The following is an 18183-nucleotide window of genomic DNA, read 5'->3' as shown; positions in this document are numbered from 1 at the left end:
AGTATTGAGTGTGCCTTTAATAGGGTTAGGACATAAGATATAGTGATGGGAAGCCATCTTAGGGTTGGGTGGTTTTGGGTGCCTAACACCTTCCCAAGACCGCATCTTAACTCCGACCCATATCTCAGGTAATAAGATCAAAATGTCATTCCTCGAAAGGGTGCAATATATATGGTTCCTAAACCATTGCAAAAACTAGGTGGCAACTCCTTTGTTGTGTCCACACTCGTGATTGGCGTGGGGAAGTTATTGGCACTCTGTGTCAGCCTATTTCGGCTTCTCACTCAATTGCATATATAAAGGCCCAGGCATGTCGAAAAGCTATCTAGTTTGCTGTTGAAATTAGGCTTTGCAAAGTTGTTTTTGAAGGCGATTCAGCTTTGGTGATCAATGCTATTACTCAAGAAGGGGCTGAATTTTCTTCCTATGGAAACATTATTGATGAAATTTGTTGCATTGCTGCAAATTTCCAGTTTGTCAAGTTCAATCATGTTAGTCATGTATGTAATTTTGTTGCTGATGTTTTGGCTAAAAAAGCTAAAAACATTTTGGGGCTCCCGGTGTGGATGGAAGATCCACCTGATGACATTGTTCCCCTATAGCTTTTTGATGTTCATTAATTTTCCGTTCAATTAAGTTCTAGGCTGCTAGTCTGGTTTCTCAAAAACAAGAAATGAAGATCTAATTGTTAGAACATAGTAGAAATGGTTCTATATTAAGATCATTAAATTCCTTCTAATTTGATTATTCAAAGAAAAAATCTTGGATTATGTAAGATGCTGTGAAAAAAAAAATTATTGCAAATTATGAAAATATTTCCTTATCAAGTATACTAAAAATTTATTGGAATTCATCTAAATTTCATTGGAAAATGTATCGTAATTTTCTAAAAATAAAATTGTCTTATTTATCTTAACCAGGGCCAAAATCCCCTTAAATTTGCTTGTTACTCTCAATAATTATTTGATTTTTATTGAAATCAATAGTAATAAAATATATATATATATATATATATATATATATATATATATATATCAATAAAAAGTTTCTTGAAATAATTCTCCTTAATTTTATCAAAAGTGACTGCATCAATTTTTATATGAATATGCATGTAATTTCTCCAAAAAAAAATCATAAATTTATCTTAATCATTTTTATTAGGAGACATGTCCACTTTTATTTGTTTTAGGGTTTAGTTTATTTTTTAGAAGAATAACATGCAACAATCATATTTTGATCGTCATTGAAAAGGTACAAAAATATTTTAAACCTCATGTTGCACATGGTCATCTAAGATTTCACCACGTGACCATTGGCTAGTAGTTCTGCCACTACACATGGTAGCCTTATATCATGTCAAGTGTCAAGCTTCTAGAGTGTTCCAACTTCCAAGACATCACCAATTCACTTTGTGTTGATCTACATTGCTCTAACCTTTTATGGTTTTAGTGCAGTCATAATTTTTTTTTTTTTTGAACCTTAGTTTTGCCATTTTTGAATTGTGAAATAAATGCAGTATTTGACCTCATTAGCTTGGAATGAAGTTGAGAGTCTCATAATTCAGTAATATTACATGTTTTCCTATCTAAAGAGAACATGGATTTGAATCTCCTTCCTCTATTGATGTTTATAAAATAAAAGAAAAAGACTTGAATGAAGAAAAATATAATTCAAAGAGAATAACATATAGAATTTGAGATATCAAAGTGACCATTTGTGGGCAAAGCACAAAGAGGAATGATTGCATAGTTTTTTAGTTTTTGGCCGAATGGGTGAGTTGCAATCTGAAGGAGAGAAAAAGATGTGGATGAATTGCAAAGAGACAAAGAAAGAGCTGGGTGTGTTGCAAAGAGATTGAAGGGCCATTTGGTAGTGGTACTCAAGCAAGGACAGAGCTAGAACTTTAAGTTAGAAGCGGTGGTTTATTGGTGGTTGTATGCGGCGGTTTTAACCTCTGACTTTGCTTCTACTTAACTATTGAGATTTTTTTGTGTGAGTAAGAACAAAATCATTTTTATTTAGATTTTTTTTTAAAAGGGCAGGGTTGTTTATTTTGGATAAAATTGGTTAATTAAACTTAAATATTTTAGTTTACAATTGGTGATTTTTGTTGTTGGGCCTGTATATTTTGTTTTAGATTTTAGATCTATAAATTTTTTAAGGTCACTAAAATGAGGAAAATGCTAGAGCTACAAGTTTTATTTTTTATTTTTATTTATAAATTATTGATATGACAAGTAGTTACTGGTAAGTAAAGAAATGTTTGGGAGGAAGGTTGCTACCACCCCATTGAATGCTCTGCACCTAATCAACTGGCTGCATTTATGTGAAGGTGATGCATGAACTGTGATTTTTAACCTTACAACTTCACACAGAGACTTCAGGAATGTTTTGATGGGACAAGCATCCAGGAGATCATTTACTTGATCAACAAGTGGAAGGCTAAGATGGGAAGAAGGAGAAGGAGTATATAAGGGAAGGGATTCCCTAACATTGGATGGGGATTGAAAAAAAGAAAAGAAAAAGAACTCTATAAAACTAAGAACTCTATGTATTCATGTAAGTCTGAAATATTTATAAGAATAGACCTTCCTCGGATTTAATCTAGGAGTGTTTTTCTCTTCAAATTATACTTCTCAATCATTATAACACTAGACCAATTCGCTGTGATTCATACTTGATTCATTAAGTCTTCATCTATTAAACCCATTCTCTAACAACTCTATTGTCGTGGGCTTATTGGGCCATCACTCATATCTGTTAGGCTGATGGCCAATTTAAGTCCTTACATTAATGATATTATTTAAGGGAAACAAAATGTAATTTTATAGAAAAAAAATTGTTAAAATTAATACACACACATATAATAATAATAATAATAATAATAATAATAATAATAATAATAATAATAATAATAATAATAATAATAATAATAATAATAATAATAATAATAATAATAATATTTTTAAAAAATAAATTTGGACAGTGAGAGGGGGGGGGGGGGCATTGCCCCTAGTCTAATGATAGCTCTGTCCCTGTGCTAAGTATTATTGTTCAAAATGATGTGAAAACTGTGATTTAAAAAATATTGTGATAATACATGTTTCAAGTATTTATAATGCAAAAAATATGTTTGGTACCATGTTTTAAATAACATATTTAAAATATATAAAAAAAAAACTATGTTTGGTATGTGTATGTCCTTTTTTTTAAGTAATAAAAAAAATGTTATTTTATTGAAGGAGAGAGAAAAAGAAAGAAAAAAAAAAGAGAGAGAAGGATAAAGTGGTGGGCCCATAGGAGAAAAAAAATTAGTCTTGTCAATGGGTTCCACAATTTTTAAATTATTTACAAAAAGATCACTCAGCAACATTACTTAAAAACTAAGGGTCTGTTTGGTATGTGATTCTAAACAATAGTTTTCAGTATTTAAACACGAAAAACTGTAGTTCTAAAGAAAACAACGCATTTGGTAAGCATATATTTTTAGGAGTGTTTGAGTTATGTTAATTATTTTAGGGTGTTTAAACATTTTATTTGAAAAACTTCTCTTACTAGTTTTCAAATTTCAAACAACATTGCTCAATGACACTTATGTAAATATTTTGAAAAACATGGTAACCACTTGATTAGACAACACATAGAGCTTCCTTTTTATAATTCCAACCAAGGGGCCCACTTGTCAACTTAAAAAAAAACACACACACACACAGAAAATTATTAGGTACTCCTGAAGTACCATAAATGCATATTTTTCTCTCTCACATAAATGGTGGATCCCACCATTAATTTAATTAGTGGGACCCACCATTCATGTGAGAGGATGGAGTACGCATTTATGGTATTCTGAGAGTACACAATAATTTCCCCACACACACACATACCAAATACACAATTATGTTTTTTCACACATTGAAACATGTTATTTGAAACATGGTATCAAACACAATTTTTGCTTTATGAATACTGTAAATACGTGTTTTCACAACACTTTTTAAACCACAGTTTTCACGTCATTTTAAACGATGATACTAGAATTCTCCAACCAAACAACTCTAAGAGTCTTTAAAAAAATTGGAATAAAAAATCCTTTTGTTAAAATTACGGTGCTAAGTGCTAACCACTTTTTGTTTTTTGAGAAACAAGCACACACATAGTGGGTTTTTAGGGAAGTTTGTGGTATGTTTTTTTCGTTAGAATAATGTATCATCATCTCTATTATGTGTGTATTTGTTTCTAATAATAGTAAAAATAAAAATAAAAGATAATTTCTCATATTATGTTTTTAGTGATGTTTGTAGTGAGCTTTTGTATTAATCTATATATATAAAGCCGAAACTTTTGACTTTTGACTGACCTCTTTAGAGTTTGCCACATCATTATCATTTTTTAAAAATAAAATTATTTTTGTTTAGTCCAAACTTAATAAGGAGTGAAACTTTATCTCTCTAACAAATCCAACTTAAACTCAAACTCATCATTATTATTTTTTTAAAACAAAATTATTTTTGTTTAGTTTAAACTTAACAAGAAGTGAAACTCTATCTCTCTAACAAATCCAACTTAAACTCAAACTCAAACGTTGATAATTTATCTTTAAATTTGCGATGTTAATCATGACCGCTATAAAGGCAGTAGAAACCCTATTTTTGTTTAAGTCGAGTAGAGGTATGAGTTCTTCTTCTGTTATTTTCTTCTCCTCTACTTTGTTAGAAAAAAATTTATTTTATGATTTTCAAGTTTTTTTTTTTGTACATGAACCACCAAACTCTTTTTAGCCGTTTTTTACAAGATAAAAAAAGCTTGCAATAATTGGAATTTAAAGTTGCTGCTACTGCATATGTCTTTGTTTCACCTTACGATATGAAAGTATATTAATTTCTTGAGCGGAAAGCTTATATATGATATTAAGAGGAGGTATGGCTTTCATTATTTTAACGTGGGCTCCTGCTCAAAATTTTTTAGCGTTGGCTACATGCAGATAAGGTTCGTTTAAAGTTTAGATTCGTTAAAATTTAAAACTTATTGTTTTATGGGTTCATGTACTTTTTTTTTTTTCATATATTTCTCTTTTGAATAGTCATATATTTTTTTGAATTGTTTCAATAATTAAGTTATTCTTTAATTATATATCTTTTTTGGTATTTTGGAAGTTTTAACATCTGAATTTGTGTAGTTACACACTCACACATATATAAATAAGAGAAAGATGGGTTATATTCAAAAGAATAATCCATGACTATAACTATTTAAAGGAATCAAAAGTTAGTAGACTTTGAAGCTTCTGAATCTTTTGATTCATTTCAATAGTTATAGCCATGGATTATTCTTTTGAATGTAAATCATCTTTCTTTTATATTTCTCTATGGTTTAGTCATATATATTTTTGTTATGTTTCAATAATTTGTAAGTAGTGAATCATCTGATTCTTTTATATTTTTTGCTCTTTCAGAAGTTTTAATATCCGAATTTTTGAATTATCTTTTTGCAGTATGTAAAACTGTTTGACAAATTTTTTGTAAGCCATTGCACGTTCAAGCAATGACTTCTTCGTTAAATTGTAATACAAATTGAAGTCATACAAGAGCAAATCATGCAATGATGTAGTTTCTTAATCAATTTAAGATTTTATAAAATTATTTTAGTCAACCTCACAAATAGATAAGTTCTCATGCATTACTAGTTAATGACTAGTAATACAAAACTTTGAGTATCCACAATAGCTAGCATGCATTTCCCTTTGTGTAATGGTATATTATTAGTGGCACACTAGTCTTATGTGGGCGAATTTTTTGAGTTTATTTTGTTAAGAAAATCACCAGGAATTACTAATTTATATCCTTAAATCCGAAAGGATAATGTTGATTTTTTGCTTTCATTATACTACCCAAACAAAATTTTGTTTTAACTTGTAAGAAAGAAAGAAAATGACATAAAAGAGACCAGATTGGAATTTGCGTTGGAATCCAACCGAACTCGCGCCACTCAATATCCAAAACTAAAAAATAAAATAAAATAAAATAGGAAAATCCACCAGAGCCATCGTTCCACGCAGCAAACCACCTCTTTTAATTTCCTAATTCCTATCCACCAGATATAGACAAATATATATTTCTCCATCAAAAAAATATAAAAATCTGTTTCAATACACTAGCTATAGTAATAATAATAATAATGTTAAGTCAGTGAGAGGTAGTTGAACGCTTTGAAGTTGAAGTACAAATGGCAGCCGCAGTTTAAAAAATTCCACTCCACTCCTGACCACTACCAAAATTAAACTGAACACAGAGAGATAGTACTTTTTGTTTGAGAGTTTGATCAGAGTATTGGCGGTGTCGTATCCTATAAACCTGCCGTGACCGTACGGTGTTCATAACTGGACTAGCAGTAGATTTCCTCGTGTAAAGCCTAAGCTCAACTCCAGATCATGGCAATCCAGAGCCTCCTCCGATGCCGACTCTTCTTCCTCTTCCTCTTCTTCTTCTTCTTCTTCTTTTGCTCCTTCCATCGACTCCGATCCTACTGACAAAGACGCCGCCAGGTAATATTATATATATGTGTGTGTGTGTGAGAGAGAATTTTGGTTGAAATAGTTCATTAATGAGTGCGCTTGTTGTGTTTTTCATCAGATTCTGTATAATAGAAGGGCCTGAAACGGTCCAAGATTTCGCCAAAATGGAACTCTCCTTCCATCTATTTTCTTTCTTTATTTTTTCTGAATAAACATTTGTATTTCAAACAGAGAGATACATAGCAAGAGGAACTCTCAAAAGAAGATAGTAATACTAGTGCCTCAACTATGATAATTTCTCTATAGACTGGTGTGGATGAAACTGAAACCGAAAACTGAAAATTAAAACTGAAACTAAAAAGTAAATGTAAATTGAAATTGAAAATTGAAAATTAAAATTAAAAAAAGATTGTGTTATAATTTTTTTAATGGTGAAAAATATGGTTGAAAAATACTGTTTATGCTTAAAATTAATGTTAATTGGCTTAAAATTACTGTTTATGACTAATGAACAGTAACAAATTCATTAGCCAAAAATTACTGTTTATGGCTAGTGAAGTCCCCAAAAAAAAAAAAAAAAAAGCTGAAATCTCAAAACGCATACGCGGGTAGAAATTTTTTACCCAAACGTACACTAAATTATTAAAAGCATCACCACCACAAATTGAAGGTCCGATAGAATTTATTGTTAAAAATTAAAAATTAAAAACATTATAACAAAATAATTTTTAAAGTATAAATAGTGCTATAAGACCTATTTTTAATAAAAAATTGACTAAAAAGTGAAGTTTGTGAGTTCGTAAACAGTACATAAGACCCACATATATAATAAAAAATGCTGAAAAGGAAACAATTTACGGCTACTGTTCATAAACAGTACCATTTGTCCCCTGACACATACATCAACAGAAGAGAAGAAAAAAAAAAAAAACGAAAACTCAAACACAGCCAAATTAATCCTAATCCAAACGGATACTAACAGCACTTTATTAAAGCACTTCTTTTATTTTTGACCATGACAGGCTGAAACCACTTTCTATGGAAGATAGCATGACAGGTACTACCAACTAAATCAACTCTATGTCCGAGATCTGAAATTGATGATTTCAGTAGTCTGCTATGTAGATCAGAAGAAGAAAACTCCATGATAGATTGCAGTCCACACCACTCTTGGATCAATTTGCATGGACAAAAGCACGAACCATCCACACTCATGTGTCCACGTACGGTATGACGTACCATCCACACTGATTTGAAAAGATTAATCAGAAGATGAAGCTTAAACACAAGATCTGCACATAAATCACCACTGATTTGAAAATAAGATTTCTTGGAAGATAAAGTAGCCAGATTAACCATAAAATCACCCCAAAAAGAAGAATTCGACCATACTGTTTGATTGTGGTCATGCATGAGCCATGAACCATATTGGGGCAACCAAACATACTCGACACCTTAGGTTTCAACATATATGAGCAGTGACATGTGATCAATTTTTTTTGGATAAGTGAAAAAATTGATGACTTTACAAAAATGAAAAAGAAATGGCCAAAATATCTGTTGAAAATACATTATGAGTTCGATACCAAGAGCCAAGAGGAAAATATGACATCGTAAACTTTGAAAGCAACTTCCACAAAACAGGAGACAGTGGTAACAATTAGTAAACAACAACCCCTAAAAGTCTAGAACACAATTTTTTATTTTTTTTTACTTTTTTCAATTGACTTGAAGAAATACAACATCATAAAAAGGCCTCAGATATTTCAGAGATATCATTATCTTATAACAGATAATCATCCGATGTAGGCAAAATCGTTATAGATCATCACTGGCCTCAACTTACCATATAGAATTAAGCAAAATACTATTTCAAATGTATGGTCATTCAAGTGATAATTCTAGGACAGTGTAAGAACAAAACCAGTAATTGTGGGAGTATTCTCAAATTCTTTAAATCAGAGTACTATTACAAGAAAATTCTATACCACCCTCTAAGATAACACGCACCAACAAAGCATAAAAATGATATAAAAGATGAAATTGTGAAAGATTAAGCTACAATGAAATTCTCTCTAATGCATCTACATTGGTGGAGGCACAAATTTAGCTATTTAACACCACAAAAAAATTAATTTATTTATTTTACCTTCTCAGTCTACAAAACACCCAGTATAATTGATTTTATTTTAGTTTTTAACACAATAAAATAATATAAAAATACAATAAAATAATATATCTACTAAAATAAACAACCAGCGGCTTTGACCTATTTTTCTTCCGATCTAAACACACTAACACATAAATTTGCAAAAATAAAAATAATTCATAAAATTCCAATTTTCAAAACCCATAAACAACCCAACATACCAAATCTGAAAAATGGAGAGAGCTGAGAGTCATTAATTGAAAGATAGCGTGCAAGGGAGAAAGAGGCAAAATAAAATAAAATCAAAGAAGAAGAAAAGAAAAAAAAAAAAAAAAAAAACAGCCTGCAAGAGGAAAAAAAAAAAAGATGATGATGATGAGAGCGTGAAAGTATAATAAAATACAATTTTTTGCTGTAATGCTCAGCCAAGTAAAACAACACAATTACATCTTTAAAAAAAAAAAAAACTAAAAGATTGTTCACAGATCAACTTAATATCTTCAAGATCCAGCCAACCACTTCCAAAGAACACAACCTAATCTTGATTGTATTGACCTCCATGAACTCCATGGTGCTAATGACCTCTGAGCTGTGCAGGAATAGAATATGGGGAAGGAACTTGAAAGAAAACTACAGCTTCACCATGAAAGAACTTATATAACTGCACCCGCCCACTGCACTTGGATTTTCAGTCATCTGCACACAACACCAGAAGGTAGCCACTAGCCACAGCCGCATCACTAGTATGACATAAGATATTTGTTGACACCGTCACTTGTCAAAAGAAAATTTTATATAAATTAATATTTTAAATTAATATGTTGTATGACTACCTGACTTAAAAATATTATATATATATATATATATATATATATATATATATACTATAAAAAAAATATATTATTTATTAAAATTAATATATTTTGACCACCTAATAAAAATATTGAATACTTTTACTTGATACTTATAAAAATTTGAGTTCAATAAATATGAACAATGCTACATTTACAATATTTTTCAATAAATCTTATGCGGTAAACTGTTACTAATTTTAATTCGGGTTTAATATTAACATCTTTTACCCACCAATAAAAGGATAATAACTTATTGCATAAAATTTATTATGAAATTGTTATGATCACTTTATTATTCTCATAGCATTTTCAAAAATTAATAAACAACAACCCTAAAAGTCTAGAACATGATTTTTTTTTTTCCTTTTTTTCAATTGACTTCAAGAAATTCAAACATCATAGAAAGGCCTTAGATATTCTAGAGATATCATTATCTTATAACAGATAATCAATATCCTTTAAGATCATCACTGGCCTCAACTTACCATATAGAATTAAGCAAAAGAATTTTAACTATTTGGCTCCACCAAAAACTATTTTATCTATTTTATCATCTCACTTTACAAATCACATTATATCAGTGGTTTTATTTTAACTTTTAACACAATAAGATGATATAAACAATACTATAAAATAATATATCTACTACAATAAACAACAATCACAATTACATCATCGTCACCGTCATACGATAGCAAATAATTATCTAGTGTAATAATAATATTTTTTTAATCCCAAAATATATATATATATACAATTGTTTTTTATTAAAATAATTTCTCAATTATCATGATAGCAAATAATCATATAGTGTAACAATAATATATTTTTTTAACCCAAAATTTTGTAATAATTTGTTGTGTTTTAACGTAATTATAATTTTTATTTAGTAACTTTCATTACATGATGAACACGTGTCCCACTAACTTCCTTTTATTTATTTTTGTTCTTCACTTTTATCTCAACCGCCCATGCTTCTTCTCCCATTCCCATCAAATATCTTTTCTTTTCCTCTCCTCACCATCTTGTCTCTTCTTCAGCTCTTCTTCTTCACCTAAGACTAAACGATAGTTCTTCTTTTTCACCCAAAAGACAAGAAGAAAGCAATATATTACGAACAAAATGAGAGAAGAAGAAGCCACAGCAAAAGAGGAAGAAGCTCACGGCAGAAAAAGAAGAAGCCCGCAGCAGCATTGGGTTTGTGGGTTTATGTTGGAATTGAAAATTGCACATTTGATTTAGAATTTTGCAGTCTGGTTGGTTGGTTAGAATTTGGAGGAAAGGAAAAGAAAGAAGAATCTGAGGAAGAGAAGAGAAGAGAGAAAGCTGAGAAAGGAGAGACTGAGAGCTGCAACGGTAATAAAAGAGAAAAAGGAAAATAAATTATTTAAATATTTTTCATCAGTACGAACACATAAATAAAATATAATTTGTTTTTTACCTTTGAGAGGGCTGTGCACTTTGAGAAGCTAAAATATATACATTTAGCTCAACTAACGTGCTCCCATTTTTGTAGCTGTAGTTGTAGTTGGTAGTGCTAAAAATAGCAATTTAGCTTTTTAGCACTACCACCTGTACTAATGCTCTAATCATTTACCAAAACCATTCAGTACTCATCATCATTATAATTCTAAACCAAATACTTGAGGCCATGTTTGGCGAGTTAACTCAAACTCACATTTTTACATTTCAAACAACTTTACACATATTTTCACACCATTTTTTACTTACACAAATTTTAAAAAATTACAAAAATCTCATCTCAAACTACCTTACGAAACACCCCATCAAATATCAGAGGGAGAAAGACAGAGAGTAGAGAGAAGCTATGGCCTGAAGCCATAGAGACTTTTGCTGCTGACATAGGGTTAAACCAAAGGTGTGAATTTATAGGAAGTCATTTCAAGGGTTTGAAGGGATTTTACTTGCACAATGGCAAGAGGGTTAAGATTATGGTTCTGGGTTTCTTGGCTTGTGAAAGTCCGGGTGACCCACAAGTCAAAACACGTGAACTGTTCATTTTGAAAGTTTTGTTCCTTCACTTTTCAGAGTATCTTGATCTCTACGTCTACACTTCTCCTTCTCTATAATTTTATTCAATAAAATAGTCATATAGTTATAAAATTTTAGCTATTTTATTGATCACTTAGTTCCATTGTATATTAAAGTTATATTAAATTATTGTAGTGTGATTGAAAACATTGAGAAATTACTCACTAATTTGAAGTGCAATTCTCAAGTATAAATATTTCTATAATTAGATCTACTATTAATTATTTACTTTTATTTCTTTACCTAACATCTTAGGTTTTGTTTTTAAAACTTTATATATTTAGTTATCTTTGTATTTAATCCAACTTTATTTATATTTTGCACACTATAGGTGCACTTGAGAAGGTTGATAACATAATATAATCCATGTAGATATCATATTTTGTCTAACCTCAAATTTGGTTGGAAACCCAAGATTTTAACTAAGAGTCTTGTCAATTTATTTTGATATGACATTAAACATCTTAGAATTCTCTTCATTTTAATATTCAAAGACAAAATAAGATTTGAGTTGATCGAACTGTTGTGGAAATGAGAAATTTATCGATTAAGGGTTTGCCATTAAAATGCACTTCATTTCTTAAATTAGCAATTATTTTCTCTCGAGACGCATTAAAGATCATATCTAACGTATTACTGGAGTTTGCAGGATTGCCCTAGTGAGGTGCAGTTAGAATAGTAACTAATCTTGGCACATGCTTAGAACTACCATTTGATATAGGAAGTTAGTAAGACCTATCCAAAAAATGCTTGTCACTAGTTTTATTTGGGTCCAACAATTTCACATTTATTTTAATTTGGTCCCATTTATCTCTTGATGAATTTACCTAACTATTCTAACATTTTATGGAGCGTGCTTAAGGTCAATTGATTATTGGTGAGTGTTGCCCAAGTAGCCTAACATTTTGGTTGAAGGGTATTCAACATGTAGTCAATTTTGGACACATCTGCCAACGCCAAGCACAAATTTATTCTTGGACAGCACACTATTCTAAGAGCATCAGCATTGACTGTGGGATATGCCAAATATAAGGCTCATATCCCATTTAGTCTCATTTAAGCCCAGCACCGATTGTGATAAACTATCATTATTGTAAAAAAAAAAAAATACAATTGAGCTACAGTGCGGTTCTAAATGTAGAACCGCACTGTAGCTCCAATGGTATAAATTTTAATCTATTTTATTCTTCTTTTAATCTATTTTATCCATTCTTTTCTCTCTCTTTCTCTATACGTCTTCCAGCTCTTCTCTCCCTTGTTCTTGTTCTTGGTCTGCCCTCTCTAGATCGACATGGTGGGTTTCCAGATCGGCGGTGGTGCAGCGGCATTTTTCCTTCTCCGGCAACTCTCTCTCTTTTTCATTTTTCCTTCTCCGCGTGGTGGGTTTCTAGATCGGTGAGATCGGCGAGATTGGCGGTGGTGGGTCTTCGCTTTTTTCCTTCTCCGGCAACGGTCTCTCTCTCTTTCATTTTTCCTTCTCCGCGTGGGTCAACAAAATCAACTTCCTTCAAGCTTCCCAGCGGCGAATCCGCTTCCTTCGAGCTTCAACAAAATCGAGCTGGGTTAGTGTTGGGTCAGGTGGGTTGTGTGGGTCTGGTGGTGTAGCGACGTGGGTTTGCTGGTGATGGCTCCAATGGGTTGCTGTGTTTGACTGTGGGTTGCTCTGTTTTTTTTTTTTTTTTTTTTAATTTTGTGGTATTGATGGTCGGAGAGGGTGGTGTTGATGGTCTGGTTTTTTTTTTTTTTTTGGTATTGACGGTAGATTATGGGGTGCCAGTGGTAGAGGTGGTGTCAATGTTGTAGTGCAGCGGTGATGGTAATTGTGTTGTATTGTAAATAAGGGTGATTGGGGGATATATTATTTAATTGTGTAGATATATTATTTTAATAAGTAGAATAGAAAAATAAAAGTTTTAATGTTGAAAAATTATAAAATGGTATGATATAATTGATAAAGTAGATTTTTAAATGGTAAAATATAATAGAATTAGAAAAAATGAATATAGATGCTCAAAGAGAGGCTGTATCTACTGCCGGCTCATGCTTGGTCAGCACGAATTCATGCTTGGACTCATGCTTGGTCAGCACGAATTCCTGTTTGGACAGCGAGGTGTTTAGTAGAGTATGTTTACTAAATAGTTTGAAATGTGATTTTTGTAATTTTTTAAAATATGTTAGTTAAAAAGTTTGTAAAAATATGTATAATGTTGTTAAACTATAAATACGTGAGCTTGAGACGGAAAACAAACGGCCAGAACTCTCTCGTTTTTTTCCCTTTTCCTCCGTCTCCAACCCAAGAAAAGCCTCCCAAAAACCCAACAAAATCCCACCTCAAAAGCTCACTGCAAGAATCCCAAAGGAACTCAGCTCCAACCGAAGCAACCACAAGCCAGAACCAACAACAAGAAGAACCCCCATCATTAAACACCGACTGGGTAAACCTTAAACCCATCCCTCATTTCCCTATTTCCTATCTCTGTATTTTACACTTGCACTCTGTGCACAACACACACATCCTCACAGAGTCACCACACACACACAGCCTATTTCCCTATTTCCTATAACAGCGTCATTTTCATAAATAAAGCCTCAAACACCGAGCACACAAACACATATATCAAGCTCTTACCCTACCCTCTGTTTTGCACACACTTGTTGACGCACCACCATGGTCTCGGTTCTTGGCAGATCCGTGAGACCCTTCACCTCCACATCAACTTCTTGTAGATCGGAGAGTGGTTTGAGAGTAGAGAGTATCGGTAAGATCTTGATTTGGGTTCAGAAGAGATGTGGTTGTTGGTCTAAGTTAGACTAAGATGCAGAGAGGGGATGAGCATCCCCGAAGTGGTGGCATTCTGTGGGTGTCACGGTGGAGCTTGGAAGCTCCGTTTCCTTTAAGACGTGACACCACCGTCTGTGTTGGTGATGAGGATCGGAGATGGTGGAAGCTTGAGCTTCGGCCATGAGAGATTCAGAGATTAGAGAGAGGGCTCGGTGAGACTTAGGGTCGGACCACCGCCTGTGGTGGCGTGGGTGCTCAGAGGCCATGGAGGTCTGTTTGAGAAAGCTTCAGAGGTTAGAGCTGAGAGATGAGAAAATGGCTGGGTTAAAAAGGATAAGAGAAACGGGTCTGACCCGTTTGTTTTGGACCTAGCAGGCCTGTTCTTCGGTCATTTTTAAGTTCAACCGCGAGTGGGCCATCTCACAAGCATACAAATATCACTTATTTAAACATCACCTAGCACTCTAGTGTTATGAGACGTGGGAGGCAAAGCTTCAGATTAAATTTTTAGGGGGCAGTTTTACACCAATCTTAGAAATTCTATCTTGAATTTAAAAAAAAAAAAAAAAAATTCATTCCTTTTCTTGAGGTCAAAACTTACACAGTTCAGCAAAAGGATAAAAAGACAAACAGAAATAAAAATTGTTTTAGGTACATTAACACCACACAATCGATAGTACAACACAAGCTTCTACTTTCTTTCTTTATTTTTTCTGAATAAACGCTTGTATTTCAAACAGAGAAATATATAGCAGAAGGAACTCTGTTCATCTACTTCCGGTGAACAAAAGTATGAAGAAGAACAGAGCAGATGGGGACATTTCCCAGAAAGTTACACAGCAAAGTCTAAATTATGGGCCACAAAATTGATTTCCACACATTTCAGCAACATCCCATTTCTCAAAAGAAGATACTAATACTATTGCCTCAACTGTGATTATTTCTATAGACTGGTGTGGATGGGACTCTTATGTGGAGATATAACATTAAATTATTAAAAGCATCACCATCACAAATTAAGGCTTTGAAGCTTTGTTCTTTTGCCTTGGATAATGCTAACAGCAATCTACCAAAAACAAAAAGAGATAATGCTAACAGCACTTTATTAAACCAATGCTTTTATTTTCGACCATGACAGACTCAAACCACCTCTGTGGGAGATAGCATGACAGGTACTACCAATGAAAACAACTCTATATCAAAATTCTGGAATTTATGATTTCAGTAGTCTACTATGTAGATCAGAAGAAGAAAACTTAATGATAGATTGCAGTCCATACCACTCTTGGATCAATTTGCTAGGACAAATGCATGAAACCATCCACGCTCATGCGTCCATGTATAATCCACATGAATTTGAAAAGATTAATCAGAAGATGAAGCTTAACCGCAAGATCTGCACATAAATCACAACTGATTTAAAAATAAGATTTCTTGGAAGATAAAGTTGCCAGATTAAGCATTAGATCGCCCCAAAACGAAGAAGAATTCAACCATAGTGTTTGATTCTGGTCATGCATGAACCACAAACCATATTGGCGCAACCAAACATACTCGACACCTTAGGCTTTCATCATATATGAGCAGCGATCATGTCACAGGCTATTAAGTTACATTTTCTGCAATGTCATTTGTTGACCCAACTGAAAAACTCCAAGTCGAATAAACCTTGGCAAACATATAAAATCCAACTGTTATAAACAGTATTATTTGTTTCTACAACTAATAAGAGTAATTCATACCAACCTTTGTAAAACTTTGCAAAATACAAAAAGCAACCAATTTTACACATTTTGCCCTAAAAATTTTCCACATTAGGCAGGCCAAAGTTGCTACAGTAACCATGTATATTTACACAATTATTGTTCATTTGCATTTTATATTTTATTATTTTTTCTCTCTCAACAGATTTGATCTCTCTCTCTCTCTCTCTCTCTCTCTCGTCACTTTCCCTTCACTCTCTTCCCCTTGCTCTCTTTTCTATCTACCTCATCAGACATGCTCTCTTCTAAACACAAAATCTCCGCACATACCCATCATCAAATACTTCAACTACAGAAATCTGTCATTCTAAACACAAAATTCTCACACAATCTCAACATCAATTTCTGCTGTAAGTTCATCTACGGGGATTGTGGAGTTTAGGGACAAATATTTTGTACTAGATTTGAAACTTCTCTTTATTATAGTGGATTGCTTTTCGGGAAGGTTTCCCCCCCAGGTTTTTTACTATGAAACTAGTTTGTTTCGTTGGTTTTCCTAGGTCATCATATCTTTTCTTATTTATTTTTCCGCTGCACATGATATTGGTGTTTGTTTGTTTTAACAAGGTTTATTCATAATAAATTTAATTAACAACTTGGGTTTAAAACTTGTTAATTCAATTAAACGGGATCTAGATTTCCCAATAAATGGTATCAAAGCGGGTACACTCTGATTAGATTAATTTCTTGAGTGTGATCCTTGACCCCCGTTATCATGGGTCGTGGACAATCTCTTTTGAATGCCTTGTTTTATGAGGTGACCAATGAGGAATTCAAGAAAATATCATCCACGGAAGTTGCCAAGGAAGCATGGACCATTCTTGAGACCACCTATGAAGGTACCAAGGCAGTAAGGACTATTAAGGTTCAAAGATTCACTAGTAGCTTTAAAGAAATAAGGATGGAGGAGGATGAGACCTTTGATGAGTTCTATGTTAAACTCAATGATATTGTGAATTCTGCCTTCAACCTTGGAGAATCTATAGCAGAATCTAAAATTGTTAGAAAAATTCTTAGGTCCTTACCTGAAAGATTCCATGCCAAGATCACTGCCATTGAAGAAGTGAAAGACATTGATCAACTTCCTTTGACAGAGCTTGTAGGGAACCTTCAAACCTATGAGATAGGATTAGGTTCAATGGAAAAGGGTGGAAAGAGTAAAAACTTGGCGTGTGGGCCTTTTTGCAAATATTGGGCTGGGTCGCCTGCCACTACACTAGGCCCCAAAGTTTTCTGGATCAGGGAGTTAGGACCGGTCTAATAGCAACCCTCCTTGGTCCGACTTGTGCGCAAACAATGAGTCCAAGCTCAAGGGAAGACGCTGCAAAGTGAGCTTATTCCTTTTTTTTCTGCCACAGAAGGAACTTCTCTCCAGTTTTCTGCCGCAAGTCTAAATTTTCTACTGTGCAGTAAAACTGTCTGCCGTGCAGTAGAACTGCTTGCTGTAAAGCCTTCTGCTGTGCAAATAAGTTGTCTACTGAGCATTAAAACCGTTTGCTATAAAGCCTTCTGTTGTGCAATAAAGCTGTCTACTGTAAAGCCTTCTGCTGTGCAATAGAGCTGTCTACTGTAAAGCCTTCTGCTGTGCAATAGAGTTGTCTGTTGTAAAGCCTTCTGCCGTGCAATAAAATTGTCTACTGTAAAGTAAAGCTTTCTGTCGTGCATCAAAGCCTCCTGTTGTGCAGTAAAACTATCTGCCGTGCAGTAAAACTGTCTGATGTGCGTTCAAGCCATCTGCCGTACAGTAAAGCCTTATGAAATATGAATGACTACTCTTCGTTTTCTACTGCAAAAATATTTTTTTACTTACTGCAAAAATATTTTTTTTACTTCCTGCACATAAACAAATCTAAAACCCAAAGAAAATATCAATCAAGCAAGTGTTAGCTTACATGGGTTAGCATATTTTCAAATTTATACATACATATATTCATAAATATACTTATACATATGCACAGAACGTGAGAAACAAAATATATGTATATATGTACTTATGGCAGGCTAATGGGTCAAAAGTAAAACACGTAACAACAAAATAAAGAAGAAAGCTTCGGCAGAAAAGGTTGAGTTAG

The 18183-nt window shown here is 33.0% G+C and overlaps 1 non-coding gene across 1 annotated transcript; it reads right to left on the bottom strand.

The window, feature by feature from the left end:
* Positions 1–8261: 8261 nt before the first annotated feature.
* LOC142621401 (small nucleolar RNA SNORD34) lies at positions 8262–8351 on the bottom strand. The gene has a single exon (XR_012841781.1). It is a non-coding gene; the product is annotated as a small nucleolar RNA SNORD34 (small nucleolar RNA).
* Positions 8352–18183: the final 9832 nt, after the last annotated feature.

The sequence above is a fragment of the Castanea sativa genome, chromosome 12 (genome assembly GCF_040712315.1).
Source record: "Castanea sativa cultivar Marrone di Chiusa Pesio chromosome 12, ASM4071231v1".
NCBI classification, from domain to species: Eukaryota; Viridiplantae; Streptophyta; class Magnoliopsida; order Fagales; family Fagaceae; genus Castanea; species Castanea sativa.
This window is presented reverse-complemented; position numbering and strand designations above follow the sequence as displayed.